The sequence below is a fragment of the Macrobrachium nipponense genome, chromosome 5 (assembly GCF_015104395.2).
Source record: "Macrobrachium nipponense isolate FS-2020 chromosome 5, ASM1510439v2, whole genome shotgun sequence".
In the NCBI taxonomy this organism is placed as follows: domain Eukaryota; kingdom Metazoa; phylum Arthropoda; class Malacostraca; order Decapoda; family Palaemonidae; genus Macrobrachium; species Macrobrachium nipponense.
In genome coordinates, this window is record NC_061107.1 from 40520935 (window position 1) to 40543204 (window position 22270).

Here is a 22270-nt window from a genome sequence, read left to right on the forward strand (position 1 = left end):
ATACACTCTTGCTTGTTAAAATTCCTATCAGCCGTCTTATTCAATTTCCTGCTCATTATACACTTTCTATGATATATAATTATATATATTATATATATATATATATATATATATATATATATATATATATATATATATATATATAAATATATATATATAGAAATATTTTTATATATGTAATATATATATATATATATATATATATATATATATATATATATGATATATATAATATCATATATATATTAATATATATATATATATATATTCATATAATTAATTTAAATATATATATATTATATATATATATATATATATATATATATTATAATATATATATATATATATATAATATATATATATATATATATATATATATAAGGAATGTTCTAGCTACTTTATTTTTATAAAGTGCAATCATTTGTAGAAAAAAGACACCCCGAAAAGGCTTACACATGTCGTATGCTTGCGCAGTTCGATGAGGCTTGCCTGAGTCGTTTCATGAACATTGTGAAAAGTAGGCAGAAGCAATCTTCCTTGGATAGTTATTTTTTAAAGAGGCCTTTAGTATTAGCAGGAGTAAACAAAAAGGAAGAACCAAGTGATACTAAAAAACAGAAAGTTGAAAGTGGTGATGAAGTTGAAATTTTGCAAAGAAAAAAAAAACACACGTAAAGTATAAAAAAGTAAAAAAAAAATGTAAAAATAAAAAAAAAAAAATTATTTTAGTTTTTTGTAAAGTTAATGAGGTGTTAATTACTTTGTGAAAATTGACCATAAACATATGAATATAACACATTGGTGTGAAATTTCACAGGTTCCCACAGTCATTTCAGGGCCGCACAAAACTCTACGGGGATGAAAATCCTGATTCCAACCCTAATTCCAAAATTCCTCATACTCTATGGGAGGTAAAAACACTGATTTCAACCTTCACCCCAAAATTCCTCATACTCTACGGGAGGTAAGAACCCTGAATTCAACTCTCACCCCAAAACTCCTCATACTCTATGGGAGGTAAAAACCCCGATTTCAACCCTAACCCCATATCTCCTCATACTCTACAGGAGGTAAAAACACTTATTTCAACCCTAACCCCAAAACTCCTCACACACTATCGGAGGTAAAAACACTGATTTCAACCCTAACCCCAAAACTCCTAACACTCTTTATGAGGTAAAAACACTGATTTCAACCCTAACCCCAAAGGACCTTATACTCTACGGGAGGTAAAAAAACCCTGATTTCAACCCTAACCCCAAAACTCCTTCTACTTTATGGGAGGTAAAAACACTGATTTCAACCCTAACCCCAAAACTCCTTCTACTTTATGGGAGGTAAAAACACTGATTTCAACAACCTAACCCCAAAGGACCTTATACTACGGGAGGTATCCCGGGAGGTGGGAAAATCCCTGATTTCAACCCTAACCCAAAACTCCTCATACTTTATGGGAGGTAAAAACACTGATTTCAACCCTAACCCCCAAAACTCCTTCTAACTTATGGGAGGTAAAAACACTGATTTCAACCCTAACCCCAAAGGACCTATACTCTACGGGAGGTAAAATCCCTGATTTCAACCCTAACCCCAAAACTCCTCATAGTCTACAGAGGTAAAAAAAACACTGCCCCGTTTCAACCTTGACTAATCCAAGTTTCCCCTTAAGTGACTCATCGTACAATTCGTGAATTTTCCGGAAATTACTCAAGTCCTTTATGATATGTGTGTATAGATGCATAATATTCCATGCATAAAGAGGTTCAATGGTAAATCAAATAGAATTGTTATTATTTTTGTAATAAAAGTCATACAGAAATACATGGGGGATGGTATACATGAATTAATATTCTATACAAAGTCATATAAGAATACACAGGAAAAGGTGTACAAAAGAATACACGGACATGATATACGTTCGAGATACCTTGCTAGTATATACGACACACACCCTCCCCAGTGAGTGAAAGACAATTCATATAATACATACGGTATGTGCATGTCACTAACGGTTGTATCCAACTTACTATTTCCCTCAAGTTTAGTATAATTATTATCAATATTATCACAAACCTCCTTTCTATTCATTAACCACTTTCGAAGCCATGGCAAGAGTGTGTGTCTTAATAATACAATAGTTCAAGAGTTAAAGAGACACCGAATCCGGCAGTAGAGCTTCACCCCCCCCCCCCCACCCCCCCCCCCCCCCCCCCCCCTCACCCCTTGACACTATGAGTCATTAAAGATTCTCCCTTTTTATCACAACCACTGATTAAACAAGTTGTAACATGCTGCCTCCAAGACTCCCACCTGAAGATATGAATCACGCTCTCTCTCTCTCTCTCTCTCTCTCTCTCTCTCTCTCTCTCTCTCTCTCCAGCTACGCTTTGTGACATTCAGTATCTCAAATTTCCTTTTATTCTGTTTTCCCGGCTCGGCAGTGCATACGTCATCCCTGACTTTAATAAAGTTTATTATTTGCCTTTTACTCAGTATAGGGACTCACAGTCAGGTGGTTTGTAGTTACATACCCATGCCTTTGATATCAAAGATTTATTTTTGGTTTCGAGTAGGATACTACCCGTCACCAGTATATATGTCTCTCCTTTTTTCCCGAAAGTCGCTTCTGAACTTATTGCACTAGAAGAATACTCGCAATCCCCTCCACTTAAAACATTCGTTATAAGTTATGACTCTTCTTACTACCCGACTTCCAATCTGAACATTTCGTCTTTTGAAATATTATAAATAATATCTCGTTACCCACCGATCACTATTGTGTAAATGGTGTAAAACCTCTTTCATTCCCAATAGTATATTCCTTATTATTTCACGGAGACTGGTGCAGTGTACGAAAAAACGGAACGCAAAGTCCGCACTTATACGAAATATCCGGTTGTATCTGTACTTTAACTTCATAAACGGTATATTCAGAATGATTACGCTGAAATCTGAAAAATCCTTGTGATTAAAATTCAGGCTCGATAGCGTAACTGTCAAAGAAGATAATAAAATTTCTGGGTTACTTTTCTACGTACAATATATACCCAGAGACCTATACTATTAATATCCGAAGATGACTCTAAAGTGTTATATATAAAGAATAAAGGTTTATTTCAACTTATATAAACCGTCTACATCATCTAAGGCGAATATTCCTAAAATATCTAATTAATGGCCCTAATGTGTCTTTAAAAGATATTTCTAATTATCTAGTATCCATCCATTTCACCCTCTAACGCCGCACAGAAATATCCTATCTGAATCAATAATTGATAGAATATCTTCCGTATCCCCAAAAAGCTTACTATGTGAGGTTTTGCCACTAGCCCTGCCAATCTAATTGTTATCCTTGGAAATTTCGACCGGTAGCGAATCCTTCACGTCCTCGGTCGTGAAACTAAAACAGAAAATATATCTCCCCCTTTGAAAGCGTTGTAAGTGATCATGTTTTCATGCCCAGCCCCGATTGCTTTCTGCGTTTCGTAAGATAATTGCATTATTCTCCCGGGGAATGTACTCTTGAATATTATATATAGTGTCCCCGTTAATAGTGATAAGTATATTTACTTAACTCGCAGTGTTCGAAATATAACCCGTTCCTAGCATATTCTGCGGAATAATTCTTCATATCAACTAAGGGGATTGTTAACTTCTTGGGAATACACGCTCCAAATGCCTGATCGATTAATATAGATGATTAATTCATTCCAGTGATATACGTTTTATACTGATAAAGCCTCATTCAAAGCGGACATGGCGTTATAGTGCGGGGTAACCCTGTTAATCCATAATTTTGGCTTCTCCACGTTCAGCTGGTTCAACTCTCCATTTATATCTATACCCAAAATCCAGCTGTTATTAGCCATTTCTAACCTAATTCTCAAATCTACCGATTGTAGTAAATACATGTCAATACTCGCTAGATCAAGGATCAAGGGGGAGTGGGTATGTGTACCAAGCGATTAAGGAGTCCCCATGACACTCGTATCCCACCTGGCAGCGTCCTGAAATGTATTAACCGTGAATGCTCTAATTTACCAGACGTCCCATTATCATCGCCATTAAACAATCCACTCCGTCCTAACATAGTCATCGCAATGGGTTTTATATATTTTACCAGTTTAATATACGATTGATAGTGAAATATCGGACAAGATTCCACCAACATCTCATTCAAAAATATGGATACGGATTTGAAAAGTGTTACTTATTCCGTTGACAAACGCTTCCCTACCTTCATCCGTATTCAAACGTGATATACTATACCCCAGAAAAAATCTTCTGACTCTGGAACCTTCTTTAACGTCCATTGCATAGTATTGCCATCCTTTTTCTTTAGAGGAATAACCTGTAAATACCTCGAAAACTGACCAATGACTATTTAAAAGATATTTATAACCTTCATTACAAGGGGAGAGTTTAGACATGTCAACCAGATCACTGCTAACGGTTGACCCGAGGTTTTAGGGATATCACCTTTCTTCGAAGGAATTTCTTCAGTGTAACTTTATGTAAAGCATAAGAGGGTTGACTCTTTAGATAATTTTTGACACCATCTCTAAATAATATATTTATATCGCTAAAACTGTAGGGGTATTCAACATTTTTGTATATCTTCTTCAATACCTGTAGCTGCTTCTTAGTCACCACTGTTGATAAATAATTTGATATTCGGTTTCACCCGTCATATTAGTCTTGAGCTGTAAGCTATCAGGTGCGAGGTCAACCAGTAGATAACCATACTACTGGATACGAGATAATGCCTTCTTATATATCTCGGAGAATTCGCCACCCTTCTGATGTACGATTAACTGACGGACCAAAGTTTCAACTTGAACTATGTCTCTATTCTTCATTAGATTGTGATGGGAGCAGTTGAGACTGATATTTCTACTGAATTTACCCGAATGGAATACATTCTGCGTTATGAACACGACGGAGATTGACGAATGCCGTCCAGCAGTAAACAGTGTATAACAGTCCCATGTCAGTCGTCCCTCGATCTATATATTCAAAAGGGTTTAATAATTCTTTACTAATCCTGATCTAGTTCCCTATAGGCGAGTACTTCTGTAATGGATGTTCATTCACCCCGCAGTATAGTACTATATTATAGAATGATTTTCATACTCTTCAATTATTTTCTGGCAAATCACACACTTTCCCGAGTTGCTGCTATGATAATTTGAGACGGATATGCAAACAGTTCTATCGCTTCTGCGAAGAAACGAGTTGCTTGCATCTCAAAGATTCCGATGATGACACCATTCATACGGAGAGAAAGAATGTATAAAATAAAGGTATTAAATATTTCATTCACTTAGAATAGACATTACAAACGAATACATTTTATATACACTGAATAGTCATATCGTAATAAATTTCTTATTCACATAGAACACACAGGTGTGGAGATAAAAGGCGTAAAAAGTAGTTAGCAAATATTGTATTTCAAAGAAGGTTCTCGAATCAGAAACTTTTTTTCGGGGGGTATCACATTTGAATGCGGATGAAGGTAGGGAATTCTATAACAAGCAGGTGAGGGAATACCTAAACGACAGAAATATAAAATTGGTGTACATCCGAGAGAAATTAAAACGGCGATAATTGAAAGAGTTATCAGGACACTTAAAAGTAAAAGATATAGTTACTTAACTCACAACAATACAAATAAATACGTTAATGTGCTGCATGACATCGCTACCAACTATAATAATAATACGCTACACAGAGAATTAGGAGGTGGGCAGACCTCGAATCGCATTCACGCGTTAGTAGACATAGAAGATTTAAGCCACAGTTTTTTCAGGATATATACAATAATAAAACAGATCACCGCGGAAAGAACCTGTCAGTTCCCTTTTTGAAGGATGTAGTGTAGTCCATATAGCAGATGAGGACAGGACTGTATTCTTCAGGAAAGGATATACCGTGCAGAACAATTGCACTTATGATTGATTTAGAAATAGGGAAACTTGACCGGAAACAGAGTCCTACAGTACATTATTTAAAGGACTTGAAAGGGGGTGAATATTAAAGGACTGTTTTATAATACCTACCGGAGCTCTACATCAATATTTTAAAAAGGAGGAAGAGAGGTAATAGGACGCAGTACTACGTCAAGTGGAGCGGGGTACCCGAGACAATTTAATTCCTTGTTGGATGAATCTTGGCTTGTTGGGTATGAGTCATCTCAGTAAGAGAGCGATTGCTAAATAAAATTGAGTGGGGTGGGGGTGGGGGGATGGGGGATAGGGGATGGGGGGTGGGGGCGGGAAGCTCGACTGTCGGATTCGGTGGCTCTTTAACTCTTGAACTATTGGATTATTAAGACGCACACTCTCGCCATGGCTTCGAAAGTGGTTAATGAATAGAAAGAAGAATTGTGATAATATTGATAATAATTATACTAATCTTGAGGGTAATAGTAAGTTGGATACAACTGTTAGTGACATGCACATACAGTATGTATTAGATGAATTGTCTATCACACACTGGGGAGGGTGTGTGTCGTATATACTAGCAATGTGTCTCGATGATGTATTATTTTCGTAAAACAAATGTATATCATGTCTGTGTATTCTTTTGTACACCTTTTCCAGTGTATTCTTATATGACTTTGTATAAAATATTAATTCATGTATACCATCCCCCATGTATTTCTGCATGACTTTTGTTACAAAAAATAAAAACAATTCTATAAATAATCTGATTTACCATTGAACCTCTTTATGCATGGGATATTATGCATCTATACACACATCATAAACGACTTGAGTAATTTTCGGAAAATTCACGAATTGTATGATTAGTCACGTAAGGAGGAACTCGGATTAGTCAAGGTTGAAACGGGATCAGGGTATTTTACCTCTGTAGACTATGAGGAGTTTTGGGGGTTAGGGTTGAAATCAGGGATTTTTTACCATCCCGTAGAGTAGGGAAGGTCCTTGGGGTTATTGGGTTTGAAATCAGTGTTTTTACCTCCCATAAAGTAGAAGGAGTTTTGGGGTTAGGGTTGAAATCAGGGTTTTTTTACCTCCCGTAGAGTATAAGGTCCTTTGGGGTTAGGGTTGAAATCAGTGTTTTTACCTCCCATAAAGTAGAAGGAGTTTTGGGGTTAGGGTTGAAATCAGGGTTTTTTTACCTCCCGTAGAGTATAAGGTCCTTTGGGTTGGGAGGGTTGAAATCAGTGTTTTTACCTCCCATAAAGTATGAGGAGATTTTTGGGGTTAGGGTTGAAATCAGTGTTTTTAACCTCCCTTAAGTAGAAGGAGTTTGGGGTTGGTTAGTTGGAAATCAGTGTTTTTTACCTCCCAATAAAGTAGAAGAGTTTTGGGGTTAGGGTTGAACTCAGTGTTTTTACCTCCCATAAAGTAGAAGGATTTTTGGGGTTTTTTTGTAGGGTTGAAATCAGTGTTTTTACCTCCCATAAAGTATGAGGAGTTTTGGGGTTAGGGTTGAAATCAGTGTTTTTACCTCCCATAAAGTAGAAGGAGTTTTGGGGTTAGGGTTGAAATCAGTGTTTTTACCTCCCATAAAGTAGAAGGAGTTTTGGGGTTAGGGTTGAAATCAGTGTTTTTACCTCCCATAAAGTAGAAGGAGTTTTGGGGTTTAAGGTTAATCAGTGTTTTTACCTCCCATAAAGTAGAAGGAGTTTTGGGGTTAGGGTTGAAATCAGTGTTTTTACCTCCCATAAAGTAGAAGGAGTTTTTGGGGTTAGGGTTGAAATCATTTTGTGTTTTTTTTTACCTCCCATAAAGTAGAAGTAGTTTTGGGGTTAGGGTTTAAAATCAGTGTTTTTTACCTCCCATAAAAGCAGAAGGAGTTTTGGGGTTAGGGTTGAAATCATGTTTTTTTACCTCCCATAAAGTAGAAGGAGTTTTGGGGTTAGGGTTGAAATCAGTGTTTTTACCTCCCATAAAGTAGAAGGAGTTGGGTTGGGTTTAGGGTTAAAATCAGTGTTTTTACCTCCCATAAGTAGAAGGAGTTTTTGGGGTTAGGGTTGAAATCAGGGTTTGTGTTTTTTTTACCTCCCATAAAGTATGAGGAGTTTTGGGTTAGGGTTGAAATCAGTGTTTTTACCTCCGATAGTGGTGTAGGGGTTTTTTGGTGGTTAGGGTTGAAATCAGTGTTTTTACCTCCCATAAAGTAGAAGAGATTTTTGGGTTAGGGTTGAAATCAGTGTTTTTACCTCCCATAAAGTAGAAGGAGTTTTGGGGTTAGGGTTGAAATCAGTGTTTTTACCTCCCATAGAGTATGAGGAGTTTTGGGGTTAGGGTTGAAATCAGTGTTTTTACCTCCCATAAAGTATGAGGAGTTTTGGGGTTAGGGTTGAAATCAGTGTTTTTACCTCCCATAAAAGTCAAAAGGTAGGTTTTTGGGGTTAGGGTTTTGAAATCAGTGTTTTTACCTCCCATAAAGTAGAAGTTTTGGGGTTAGGGTTGAAATCAGTGTTTTTTACCTCCCATAAAGTTAGAAGGAGTTTTGGGGTTAGGGTTGAAATCAGGTTTTTTTTACCTCCCGTAGAATATAAGGTCCTTAGGGGTTCGGGTTGAAATCAGTGTTTTTACCTCCCGTAGAGTGTTGGGAACTTTTGGGGTTAGGGTTGAAATCAGTGTTTTTACCTCCATAGAGTATGAGGAGTTTTGGGGTTAGAGTTGAAATCAGTGTTTTTACCTCCCATTAGAGTATGAGGAGTTTTGAGGTTAGGGTTGAAATCAGGATTTTACCTCCATAAAGTAGAAGAGTTTTGGGGTTAGGGTTGAAATCAGTGTTTTTACCTCCCATAAAGTAGAAGGAGTTTTTTGGGGTTAGGGTTGAAAATCAGTGTTTTTACCTCCATTGAGTCATGAGAGTTTTGGGGTTTAGGGTTGAAATCAGTGTTTTTTTACCTCCCATAAATATGAGGAGTTTTGGGGTTAGGGATGAAATCAGTGTTTTACCTCCCATAAAAGTATGAGGATTTTGGGGTTAGGGTTGAAATCAGTGTTTTTTACCTCCCATAAAGTATGAGGAGGTTTTTGGGGTTTAGGGTTGAAATCAGTGTTTTTACCTCCCATAAAGTATGAGGAGTTTTGGGTTGCAAGGGTTTTGAAATCAGTGTTTTTACCTCTCATAGAGTATGAGGAGTTTTGGGGTTAGGGTTGAAATCAGTGTTTTTACCTCCCATAGAGTATGAGGAGTTTTGGGGTTAGGGTTAAAATCAGTGTTTTTACCTCTCATAGAGTATGAGGAGTTTTGGGGTTAGGGTTGAAATCAGTGTTTTTACCTCTCATAGAGTATGAGGAGTTTTGGGGTTAGGGTTGAAATCAGTGTTTTTACCCTCCCATAAAGTATGAGGATTTTGGGGTTAGGGGTTGAAATCAGTGTTTTTACCCTCCCATAAAGTTATAGGAGTTTTGGGGTTAGGGTTGAAATCAGTGTTTTTACCTCCCATAGAGTATGAGGAGTTTTGGGGTTAGGGTTGAAATCAGTGTTTTTACCTCCCATAGAGTATGAGGAGTTTTGGGGTTAGGGTTGAAATCAGTGTTTTTACCTCCCATAGAGTATGAGGAGTTTGGGGTTAGGGGTTAGGGTTGAAATCAGTGTTTTTACCTCCCATAGAGTATGAGGAGTTTTGGGGTTAGGGTTGAAATCAGTGTTTTTACCTCCCATAGAGTATAAGGAGTTTTGGGGTTAGGGTTGAAATCAGTGTTTTTACCTCCCATAGAGTATGAGGAGTTTTGGGGTTAGGGTTGAAATCAGGGATTTTACCTCCCATAAAGTGTTAGGAGTTTTTGGGGTTAGGGTTGAAATCAGTGTTTTTACCTCCCATAGAGTATAAGGAGTTTTGGGGTTAGGGTTGAAATCAGTGTTTTTACCTCCCATAGAGTATGAGGAGTTTTGGGGTTAGGGTTGAAATCAGTGTTTTTACCTCCCATAGAGTATGAGGAGTTTTGGGGTTAGGGTTGAAATCAGTGTTTTTACCTCCCATAAAAGCCTACCTATGAGGAGTTTTGGGGGGTTTTTGGGGTTAGGGTTGAAATCCAGTGTTTTACCTCCCCATAAAGTATGAGGAGTTTTGGGGTTAGGGTTTGAAATCAGTGTTTTTACCCTCCATAAAGTATGAGGAGTTTTGGGTTTAGGGTTGAAATCATGTGTTTTTTACCTCCCATAGAGTATGAGGAGTTTTGGGGTTAGGGTTGAAATCAGTGTTTTTACCTCCCATAAAGTATGAGGAGTTTTGGGGTTAGGGTTGAAATCAGTGTTTTTACCTCCCATAAAGTATGAGGAGTTTTGGGGTTAGGGTTGAAATCAGTGTTTTTACCTCCCATAAAGTAGAAGGAGTTTTGGGGTTAGGCCCCGGGTTGGAAATCAGGGGTTGTGTTTTTACCTCCCATAGAGTATGAGGAGTTTTGGGGTTAAGGGTTTGAAATCAGGGTATTTACCTCCATAAAGTGAGGAGTTTTGGGGTTAGGGTTGAAATCAGTGTTTTTACCTCCATAAAGTAGAAGGAGTTTTGGGGTTAGGGTTGAAATCAGTGTTTTTACATCCCATAAAGTAGGGGAAGGGAGTTTTGGGGGCCTTAGGGTTTTGAAATCATGTTTGTTTTTTACCTCCCAAATAAAGAGGGAAGGGGAGGGTTTTGGGGTTAGGTGAAATCCAGTTTTGGGGTTGGGTTAAACCTATAAAGTAGAAGGAGTTTGGGCGTTTCAGGGTTGAAATCATGTGTTTTACCTAAACCCCCCCCCCCCAACCAAATAAAGGGGTAAAGAAGGAGTTTTGGGGTTAGGGTTGACCTCAGTTTTGGGGTGTTAAACCTTTCCTCCATTAGGGTGGAGAGTAGTTTTGGGGTTAGGGTTGAAATCAGTGTTTTTACCTTTTTCAATAGGTTATTGAGGACCGGGTTTTTCGTTAAAGGGTCAAATCAGGGATTTTTACCTCCCGTAAAGTGTTGGGAGTTTTGGGGTTAGGGATGAAATCAGTGTTTTTACCTCCCATAAAGTAGAAGGAGTTTTGGGGTTAGGGTTGAAATCAGTGTTTTTACCTCCCATAAAGTAGAAGGAGTTTTGGGGTTAGGGTTGAAATCAGTGTTTTTACCTCCCATAGAGTATGAGGAGTTTTGGGGTCAGGGTTGAAATCAGGGTTTTTACCTCCCATAGAGCATGAGGAGTTTTGGGGTTAGGGTTGAAATCAGTGTTTTTACCTCCCATAGAGTATGAGGAGTTTTGGGGTTAGGGTTGAAATCAGTGTTTTTACCTCCCATAGAGTATGAGGAGTTTTGGGGTTAGGGTTGAAATCAGTGTTTTTACCTCCCATAGAGTATGAGGAGTTTTGGGGTTAGGGTTGAAATCAGTGTTTTTACCTCCCATAGAGTATGAGGAGTTTTGAGGTTAGGGTTGAAATCAGTGTTTTTACCTCCCGTTGAGTATGAGGTCCTTTGAGGTTAGGGTTGAAATCAGGGTTTTTACCTCCCATAGAGTATGAGTAATTTGGGGTTTAGGGTTGGAATCAAGGTTTTCATTCCCGTAGAGTTTTGCACGGCCCTGAAATGACCGTAGGAACCTGTAAATTTCACACCTATTTATTATATTCACACGTTTATGGTAAATTTTCACACCTAAAGGTGTGAAAAGTAATCAACACCTCATTAAAAGGTGTGAAATTTAACACCAAGGTGCTTATCTTCAGGTAGAAAGTGCTTATCTCCAGGTAGAAAATTCGACTACCTGGCGATTAGCACCTAGGTGTTGAGGGACAATGGGTTTTTCCCCTACTACTTATATATATATATATATATATATATATATATATATATATATATATATATATATATATATATATATATATTATATATATATATATATATATATATATATATATATTTATATATATATATATATATATATATATATATATATATATATATATATATATATATATATATATATATATATATATATATATATATATATATATATATATATATATATATATATTTATATACACATATATGTATAACTGAATCACGAAAGTTAGGAACGTGATATATCCATAAATAAAGATAAATGCCACGAAATAAAATTAAACGAAGGAGGTCTGCAAGATCTTTCGACTTTAAAAGTCCTTTACTGAGCTGATACTGACATAAATACGAGGAAAGACAATATAAGAAGGTTCGTATAACTGACAGATAGGGATTATAAAGGGATTAGTACCTAGAATCCGACACACCTGGAAGATAAGAAACCTTCCCAAACAAACATAAACAATGGGTGCAATTAAAGGTTTAAGACAATCATCTCAGATACAATTTCAAGACAATTAAAGGATTATAGGTGACAGCTATTCAGAACTTGGTAAACAAAACCATATTCACAATCCAATACAGACATACATTACAACAAAATTTAATAACTCTAAGGCAACTGATTTTTATTTAAGTCAGTAATTATATCTTTGAGGTCATTCTTAAACATGTTACAAGATACAAGGGTACTAAATGGAAAAAGGGCCACGATAACATTGAAATTACACTTGAAAAAGTAAGTTGTATTAAAGCAGACTAAAAGATTTTGTGATAAGACATCTCTTGACCATGCAATTACTGAACTATCAATCCAATAATTCGTTGGTTGTTTTCACTCAAATGAATGAATAATGCATTAGATTTTTGCCCAGTTTTTACAGAGTATTTATGCTGGCTTAGCCTTACTTCTAAGACTTTGCTAGACTGTCCGAGATAGAATGAGGGACAATCCATACATGGAATTTTATATATTATGTTGTTGCTTTCTCTGGGGCCATTTTTTATTAACATTCTTTTTAGTGTGTTATTATAGGAAAAAACAAGGTTGACATTAAAAGCTTTTAACAATGGTTAATGGTTTCAAATCCGTTAAAATAAGGCAAACTGAGAATGTTATTAGAATTTCTTCTGTGTGTCATTTACAGTATAAAACTTTTTGTGGGCTTTATTATAACAAATGTCTAATATATGTGAAGGATAGCATAAATCTTTCCCTATTTTTCTTATGTATTCAATTTCTTGATCCAAATAGTGTGGACTGACAATTTGCAATGCTCGTAAAAACATAGAGGAAAAAATTTATATTTTTATATTAAGATGGTGGCCTGAGAAGAAATGAACATAAGTTAAAGTTGTTAGTCGGTTCCTCCTATAAATACTGAATTTACATTGAAATGGTTCTCTATGTATCAAAACGTCTAAGAAAGGGAGGCAATTGTCTTTTTCTAATTCTAGAGTAAACTTAATCGATGGTACCTGGTTATTTAATTTAGAGAGTAAATCATTACATCAATATATATATATATTATATATATAATATATATATATATATATATATATATATATATATATATATATATATATATACATATATATATATATATATATATATATATATATATATATATATATATATATATATATATATAATATATATATATATCCTTAAATCCACAGTCAAAAGGTGAGAGGAAAACTGGGGACTTGGAACAAGTACTTTTTGAAGTGTACTCTACATTTTCAAGTCCACACTGAATATAATAGGAGTTGACAGATATTTATATATAAAAATAGAAAGTGTGGCCAGGGTTACATTTTTTTCAAAAGAGACAAGGAGAGTGGATCAAAGGACAATCCAGGATGGAGATTTAAATTCTTTGTTGAAGTGGCTTCAATAAAAATGGATTCCAACACATTTCTTTTGTGGAGATATTTGACCCTGCAGATTATCGAGGAATTATCCCAGTTAGTAGCATGGCCTGTCTTGAGCCAATGATCAGCAATGCCATTATTCGTTAAGCCTCTTGATATGGCTTATTTGTGCTGAGAGCATCAGCCCTTTAGATCTTTGGATATTTGCCCTATATAGATTTTATAACATTCTTTACAAGGAATACTGTAAACAATATTCTTTGAATTTTAAGAAGGGCTATTAACACTGGTTGGACTGTAATGTGCCTTTTTTTTTGTTTTATTTTTACAAAGTTAAAGAATATGGAGGGTAACATAATAAATCTAATATTTTATCAATATTTTTATCCCTTAGTGGATGAGTAAATAAATCAATATGTAGCTCCTCAGACTGGGTAAACTTTGAGGTTGGCCAATTTAAAAAAAAAAATCAATAGATGAGGAAGGTAAGCAAATGCACACGGTGAAAGAATAAATTCTAACTAAAAAAATTTTCTCTGCCTTCCACGAAAAGTTGAAAATTATTATTTACAACCCCTTCTGGGTCTCTTTTACAAGACAATCATAAATTTTACCACTTATATTGTTTTTTCTAATTAATAATTTTTTATTTTGCAAAATTATAATTACAGCTCAAATAATATCAGAACACTTAAGAAATAAATAAAGTAACAAATTCTTAGCATATTTGTTGAGAAATATTCACATCATTTACCAAGAATGCAATATTAAGTAACTTTCTTTTTATTTATACTTGTTTTTTCTAATATTTCTTTGCACTTTTTTTTTGTTTTGTTTACAAAATTACATTTGCAACTGACATACTATCGTAAAAGACAAGAACTAAAACCAACAGATGTCGTTTGGAATATTTATGAGCAAATTTGTAAAAAGAAATCATTTGAGAGAGAAGCAGTACATTCCCCCTCGAGTAAAAATCACTAGCAAGCTTGCATGAGTTACAGAATCTTGATTTTAGCCATTGTAAAAGTTCCATTAGGCAAAATATGGCCTATAGAAGTATTGGCACCTCTTTCCCGCCTGATTCTTAACAATTCTATAGCACTTAATATTGCTTGTCTACAGGATCAATCTGTCCACCACCCCAAACCTGTCATTACTACTTCTCAGAAGTTATCCATCCATCAAGGGTTAAACCTATCTTCCAAACATTCAAGACTACAGATTTTAAGAGCTCTAAGATGCATACTGGAAAAGGTTGGCAGCTTAATTTGTTACCATGGTTAGAGTAAAAATAGATATATGACATATTATTCGTAGGTTTCCTATTTATACATTAAATAGAAAAAACTCTATGTAAATATTAGACAAAAGTGGCAAAAGAGGGTTACCCATATATACCAAATATTTGTTTATAAAAATTATCATTGAAAGTGAATTTACAATTTTTACATGCGAAGGGATATCAAATTGATAATAGTGTTGGTAGGTAATTCTAGATTATACGAGGCAGAGCAAATTAGATAATGGACATTTGTAACTTAATACTTGCATTAAATTATTGTAATGCGATTAAATACATTCATAATATTGGTATGTGCCACAAACACACTCCACAGTTAACATGGTTAGAGGAGGTTTGATATCGCTTCTAAATACAGATACCTGTATTCAACAGTGATTTGTAGGTAGTTGTTGGTATCAACTTGTACTTTCCTTGATGGCCATGTGGTTTAACATGCATTTTAATGTGCATCACTGCAGTCCTCAGTTCATGTTTTCCGAGGTTTGATGCCATGAGAAGACAAACTTTTTTTATCAAGTAAAAAATTGTTCTTCGGTTAACATATATGAAAATATGTTTCTGGTGTAGACCGAAGAAGATATTAAAGGACATTTGTTTTTTATGCTTGTAAAATTACTTACGGTGGCATTGATTAACTTCATTCATAATACGGCTAAGTGTGGAAAATGCACCCTATGGTTAACATTGTAGAGGTGGGTGTTGTGAATTTTATGGCAACTTTCACTAAGGTTCATGCCAGATGTTATGTGGCTAATAACCCTACCTCAATGGACCGGTTCCAGCCTGTACACTAGGACAACTCGATAGCTAAACAAATCAGATTTTAACCATTTTTATTACAAAACTAAACTCTTCATTAAAAACAACAAGGCAAAGGGATGAAATGTGATATTAGGTGACTCAGCACCCTAAACTTAGACAAATTTTGTGGTCACACAGCCACTCAAAAATACTGAACATTTTGAAAAAATCAAGTTACACTTTTAATGAAATAAATGACAACACATTTCCTAAAAGTTACTAAGCAAGTTAAGCAATGATCAAGTTCAATTAGCCCAATGATGGCTAAAAAAAAAAGGAACAATTACTTACTATGTGAAATTCTGGTCAATTGCCGCCCCCCATGCCCAAGCTCACACCCGCACGCCACATTCAAGACCCGCAAGAGTTGTTAACTCTACTACATTAATTAGAAGAAGAGGCTGAGAACTGCGTGCAAGGTGGTTTTATACCGGAGCGGATCGGGTTAGTCAATTTTATCAGAAATTACTTTCTTCAAGAAGGAAGCATTCCTTCGTTTTTTATATAGTTTATAAGATAACAAGAATTTTGTCATTAGGCAATGAGGGAGGAAAGGCGATGACTAATAAATGCGTATATACAAAAAGGAACCATTTCACTACAGCCACTAGACTGCCTTATACGTGGCAATTCGCCTTACATTGAAAGCGGGAAAAAGATGGATGGGTGGGAAATTCGTTTCGAAAAATTTGTGCACAAATTTTTCGTGACATTCTCCACCCTCCAAAAAGGGGGGAAGGAAAGGAAGCAGGCAACAAGGCAATTGAACGGAGTAGGCAAACATGGTCATATGGGTCGTCAAAGCCTAGTCTCGTGTGCAGTGCTACAGCATGGGTCTAGCTTTCGACAACAAACAAATGCAATATGGAGTGATAACTCAAAAAAACAGAGACAAAATGCAGTTAACAATCAATGAGAATCAAAAGCAATGTACAAATTGTAACTCTTGAGGCAATGATTGCGATAAAAGATTCAGCAAAGTTCAATCAAGGTCAATTCATCTAACATACTACAGAGCAATTCAGGGCATCTTTTGGCAGCAGGATCACATCAATATGTAATTCGAATAATACCATGGCATCAACAGACAAGCAGCGGTGTGTGCATCATGACTGCAATCATGTAAAGGTAATGTAAGCAAATATCCCAAGGCATAAACAGAAAAATCAACTCAATATCAATAGTCAAGCATAGCTTGTTCAGTGATAAATGCAAAATCATGTAATAAAGTCAAGATTCCTCTTCAAGGAACTTGCAACTCACTTATTGCTCGTCCCAGAGCATACTCATAGCGGGGTCATCATCAGTGACAGAAAAATCAATAATATATTGATGCAGTTATGAACAGGTGATTTAGTAATCGTAAAAGATGAAAATATGTCATGAGACGCCATTTAAGGCAAGAATAGTAACGGAAGATTACTTACACAATAAGATCGTTATGATCTACAAATTAAATGTTTGTTGTTCCAACACAGCATGCCCCCCCAAAAACCAAAAAAAAAAAGACACTTATAAAATAGTTACACATGGTGAAAACTTTCCCCATGCAATGCAAGAGTTACAATATGCACAAAGTTCACAAATCAACACATACGCAAGACATTCTGGCAAGGTTGTCATGGACTGCAGTGTCGGTTCTCATGCAACAAATCAACAGAAAATGGAATATAGAGAACGGAGTCACAGCCCCAACTCGTTCTCAAGCAACAACTCAACAGAAAATGGAATATAGAGAACGGAGTCTCAGACCTAACTCCTTCAAAACTCTTTTCCAACACGCACACTTTCAGATTTCACTCTTTACTCTCGCTAAAACATACATTGCACTAAATCAAATCGTCTCCTACCCACTCCATCATCCTTTTTCTCTGTTACTCTGCAGCCTTCCTTTTCGTTTGGATACCTGCATCACTTACTGTCTCTCATTTCACTCCTAACCCTACTTACTTCATGTCGACTTTCATCGAGTTCATCAGTCTGTCAATTCTCTCCATCACTATTGTCTATCTCTGGCTCACCATAACTTACGTTTCCTTCACTTTCGTCGTCCTGGACATCATCTTCTCGTCGTTCGTTGTTGTGGATGATTATCTCGAGAGGGATGATGTGTTGCATTGCATGCAGATGTTCCTCGCCCTGAAACAGGACTTTCAGGGACCTGACGAATCCATTTTCGTCAGGATACAGCTCGAGGATTCTGATGAGGGGCCATTGACTGCATTTGTGCGGGTCAGTTTTCACCAGGACGAGGTCGCCTACACGTAGCAGAGATGGGGGTGGGGGGTGCGTCTCGCAAGTCGTGATGTTCTTGCAGAGATTTCAGTTATCCTTCCCTCCAGTACTTTTTAAGTTGAGGGTTTCTGTCAACCTGAAATATTGGTGACGTAGCTGTCATGTCACCAGTGTCATATGCATAACCTCGTGAGGAACCAAGGGCGGCAATAAGCGAACAACATCTCCACGGATGGTGGTTGTTAACCACAGCTTCGGCTTCTTTGATTAGGATTCTGTGCTCCACAGTGAACAGATTTCATCTCAACGCCATAGCGAGCGTCCTCTTTACAACTCCAACCAGTCTTTCAAAGAATCCCCCTTTCCAGGGAGACCGGGGGGTTTGAAAAACCCACTTGATTCCTGTGCAGCACAGGAATGCTCTTGTAACATCCTTGTTGGACATCTCTTGGAGAAAGGTGCTTGCAGCCCTGAAGGTCATAGCATTATCCCTATAGACAGTCGAAAGAGCACCATGGGTGGCTGTGAAGCATCGTAGTAGCAGAACAAGGGTATGGGCGTCCATGACGCTGCAGTGATGATGAGAATGTACACCACTCCTCCTTCTATGGGTATGGGGCCCACGGGTCTACTCCTACCTTTCCAAAGGGGTGTATCATGAGCGCTCTTTCGTTCGGGAGGCGTGGAGGTGGTGGTTGATGGAGAAGAGGTCTGAAGGCTGACACACATGCTCTACATCTCCCCACTACTTTCTTGGCAGCAGCCCTCAATCCGGGCTCCAACATTCCTGCCGGAAAAGAGTCATCAAAACATTAACTCCACAATGCATGTGAGTTTCATGGAGATTGGTGAGATAAATTGATACTAAAGTGCCCCCAGAGGGCAACAACTCTAACTCATTCTTCGTATTAGTAACATTAAATAATCTCTTTCATGGGAAAAGTATACTATTATGCATGACTAGGCTCAATTGTTTTACAAAATTATTAATGTGAGTGGGTACAGGCATGCCACTCTCTAACTTACTACACACTGCAGGAAGGTGGTGTTTTTGTTCTAAGTAAACTAATTTCAAGAAAGGATCTGCTTGACAGTTCTCAGATTTCAATACTAGAGACAACTTTCATAAGTCATGTGAAGTCTACGATACATTCCCCTGCAGTTTCTATAATTCAGTGGACGGAGTCAAAGTTCCTTTTACCCTGAGCTCCCTCAGGGCAGCTGTGATCACATTTCGTCGGGTTGGAGATTCTCCCTCTTTGACACATGGTTCAGGGGTGCCCTCACAGCATAGAAAGGTCGGTCCTTCATGACACAGGCGGGTGACTTTCAAATCATACAATGTTGAATCTCTGGTCAAAATGTCAGCTGGATTCTGCTTTGTGGGGACGTACTTCATCTTGATGCTACACCCCTGTTGGATCGAAAATCTCCCCCACTCGATTAGAAATGAACATGTTTTTACTTTCTGTGCAGCTACCTACCTAGGCAATAGCTACTTTGCTATCAGTCCAGAGCGTTATGGTGGTAAATGTGGTAAACAGCTTAGAAAGGTGCTTTCCCAATTTTAATCCTAATGATAATGCTAATAGTTCTAACTTTGGAATGGTTAATTTCGTAAAGTTAAGAGGCTAACTTGTTTGGATCTCTGTCTGACATAGGCTACAGCACCGTAAGCTTTGCTTGACGCGTTAGTAAACAGATGTAATTCACTACCTCTATGCACAATTCCCCTCTGAAAGTTGCAAGTGTGAACATTGTTGAATTCAGTGAGTAATTTGCTAGCTTCTAGTTGGTGATCATCTGACAGCACATTATCCCAGCATACCACAGCTTTTCACAATTCTTGAAGGAGAATTTTTCCCTGCACAAAAAGGGTTACTGACTAGCCCTATGTGGTCAAAATTGGCTATCAAAAGGGACAGCAGCTTTCATTTGGTAAGAGGATGGGATCTATTTCTACAACTCTGGACATTCTTAGGCTTTAAACTCAACTTATCCTCCCTTCTATCCCAATTCATTTTTAAACCATTGATCTCATCGGGTTCCTTGCAACCAATCTGCTGATCAAACTCTTGACAATAACTTGCCCAACCCATTAAAGGCACGTGGGCTTTGTCTAGCAAAGATTTGACCTGACAATCAGCTCTTTCCATTGGTTCCCTAGCTACAAATGTCTGCACATAATTATCGACATTAAAGGATTTAATGATATCTTCCCGTCCCCGTTTGGATGGGCTTGGAGTACTTGTTGTAAAAGAAAGTGACTACTGGTTATGCCAAAAACCACAACGTTAAAGGCGTACATGGCAACTCGTTTCGGCTCTCGTCGCCACAAAAAACGTGCATATTTAGTATCATCGGGACGTAGTAATACTCTGTGGAAAGCCTTTGATATGTCTGATAATAATGTCAAAACTTGAGGAGCAAATCATATAGCATTTCAACAAGTTGGGACCTGGATAAAGGCAATCATTCAACGACAGTTCTCCCATGACTTTAGAGGATGCGTTGAACACAATACGTAAAGTAGTTGTGAGACTGCTTCTTAACCGCAAGTGGGGCAAGCAATATCCCTCAATCTTTGAATCAGTGACTTCAGAAATTAACCCAGCATCGAGATACGTCTGAAAGACGTTCTCATAGTCTCTTCGGTACTCAGGGTCTTTCAGAAATTGCGTTTCTAACGCATTCAATGGCGCGAATGCATTACGATCATTCATATCTGGGCGTTCTGGCCTGCGGAACAGTAAACTTACTTGGTACCCTCGTTTGGTACTTACAATGCTACTCTGGACTTCATTCATAGCAGCGTGCTCTGAGGTGGTGTACTGTTCATGGGGAGCGATTCCTATGGTATCCAATCTCCACAACATATCAACGTTGATTTCTGGGGTGGCTCGACATACTTGTAATGTGCGAACAATAGATGCGTTTATCCTTTCCAGGGACCACTTGGAACGCAACCATATGGCATTACACCGTTATTATCTCAAACAAACTTACTCCATCACTCTTGTCCATAACGAGGACAAACAAGCTAAATTAATCTGCCCCAACCAGGATATTAACGTTAGCAAGAAGATCGCCATTAATTTTATCATCAGCCATGGTGGAACCTTTGCACTGCAAATGCGTTATTACATTAGAAAGGCCAACATTATGTATGGGAGTATTTACATCATCGTGGACAACGAGTTTAGTGCGGGTTACTCTGACACCTACAAGTATTCTACATGAAACTACATCGTACTCAACTTGTACAATCTGCAAGGTTTGTCTCCCATTATTGCCAATTTATTCGTGGAATTTGCTGAAATTGACGTTCTAAAGAACTGTGAGCCTTCACTAAGACCCGTTTTTTTTGGGTGAGGTACGTAGATGTTATTTTCATTATTTTTTAAGGTAACCATTCAAATTCTGACTATATTCTTCTGTATATTAATGGAATTTTGCCCTCTATCTAGTTCACAGCAGAACACAAACAGATGATAAAATGCCATTTTTAGACATACTGATTTACCATGGCCCAGCAACTTTCTCTTTTAAATTTACAATATATCGTAATGAAACTAATGCAGAAACATATGTTTACTTTTTCTCCTGGCACAATAATGCAGTTGAAACCAACATCTTAGTTCATTTTGCTTTGAAAGCTCTGAAAATCTGCGACCCCGACTTCATGGACAGAGAACTCAAGCACATCGAAGGTGTTTTCAAGAAACTTTGTTACCCTGAACATTTTGTCAATAACGCTTTTTAAAAAGCCAGAAGAATATTTTACACGGATTCCTCAAAAGAAAATGACAAAAATAAATTTATGAATTGTTTCACTCTCCCTTTTAATAGGCACTTAAACAAAATACGGAAAACTGTAATTAAAAATAACAGTAATAAAATAGATATACTCTTTAATTATAACAACACCATTAAAAGACTTCTTATAAATAACAATAGTAAAACGAGTCACAATAAACATGTTGAAGTTTATGTAATTCCCTGTTCAGAATGTGACTCTAAATATTTTGGGGAAAGTGGTAAAGGGTTGCCCACGAGAATCGAGGAATATAAAAAAGCATATCAGTTGCACACGGAAATCAATGTGTTAGTCACAGTCTTATGCACGATCACCGCATAAATTGGAAAGAAGCTCAAGTAATTTTTTGAAGTAAAGATGTTGGTATAAGAAGACTAGTGGAGGGTGCGGGGAGAGATAGTGGTTTATTTATGGAAGGCAATAAATCTTTCACATAGGAAGATAAATT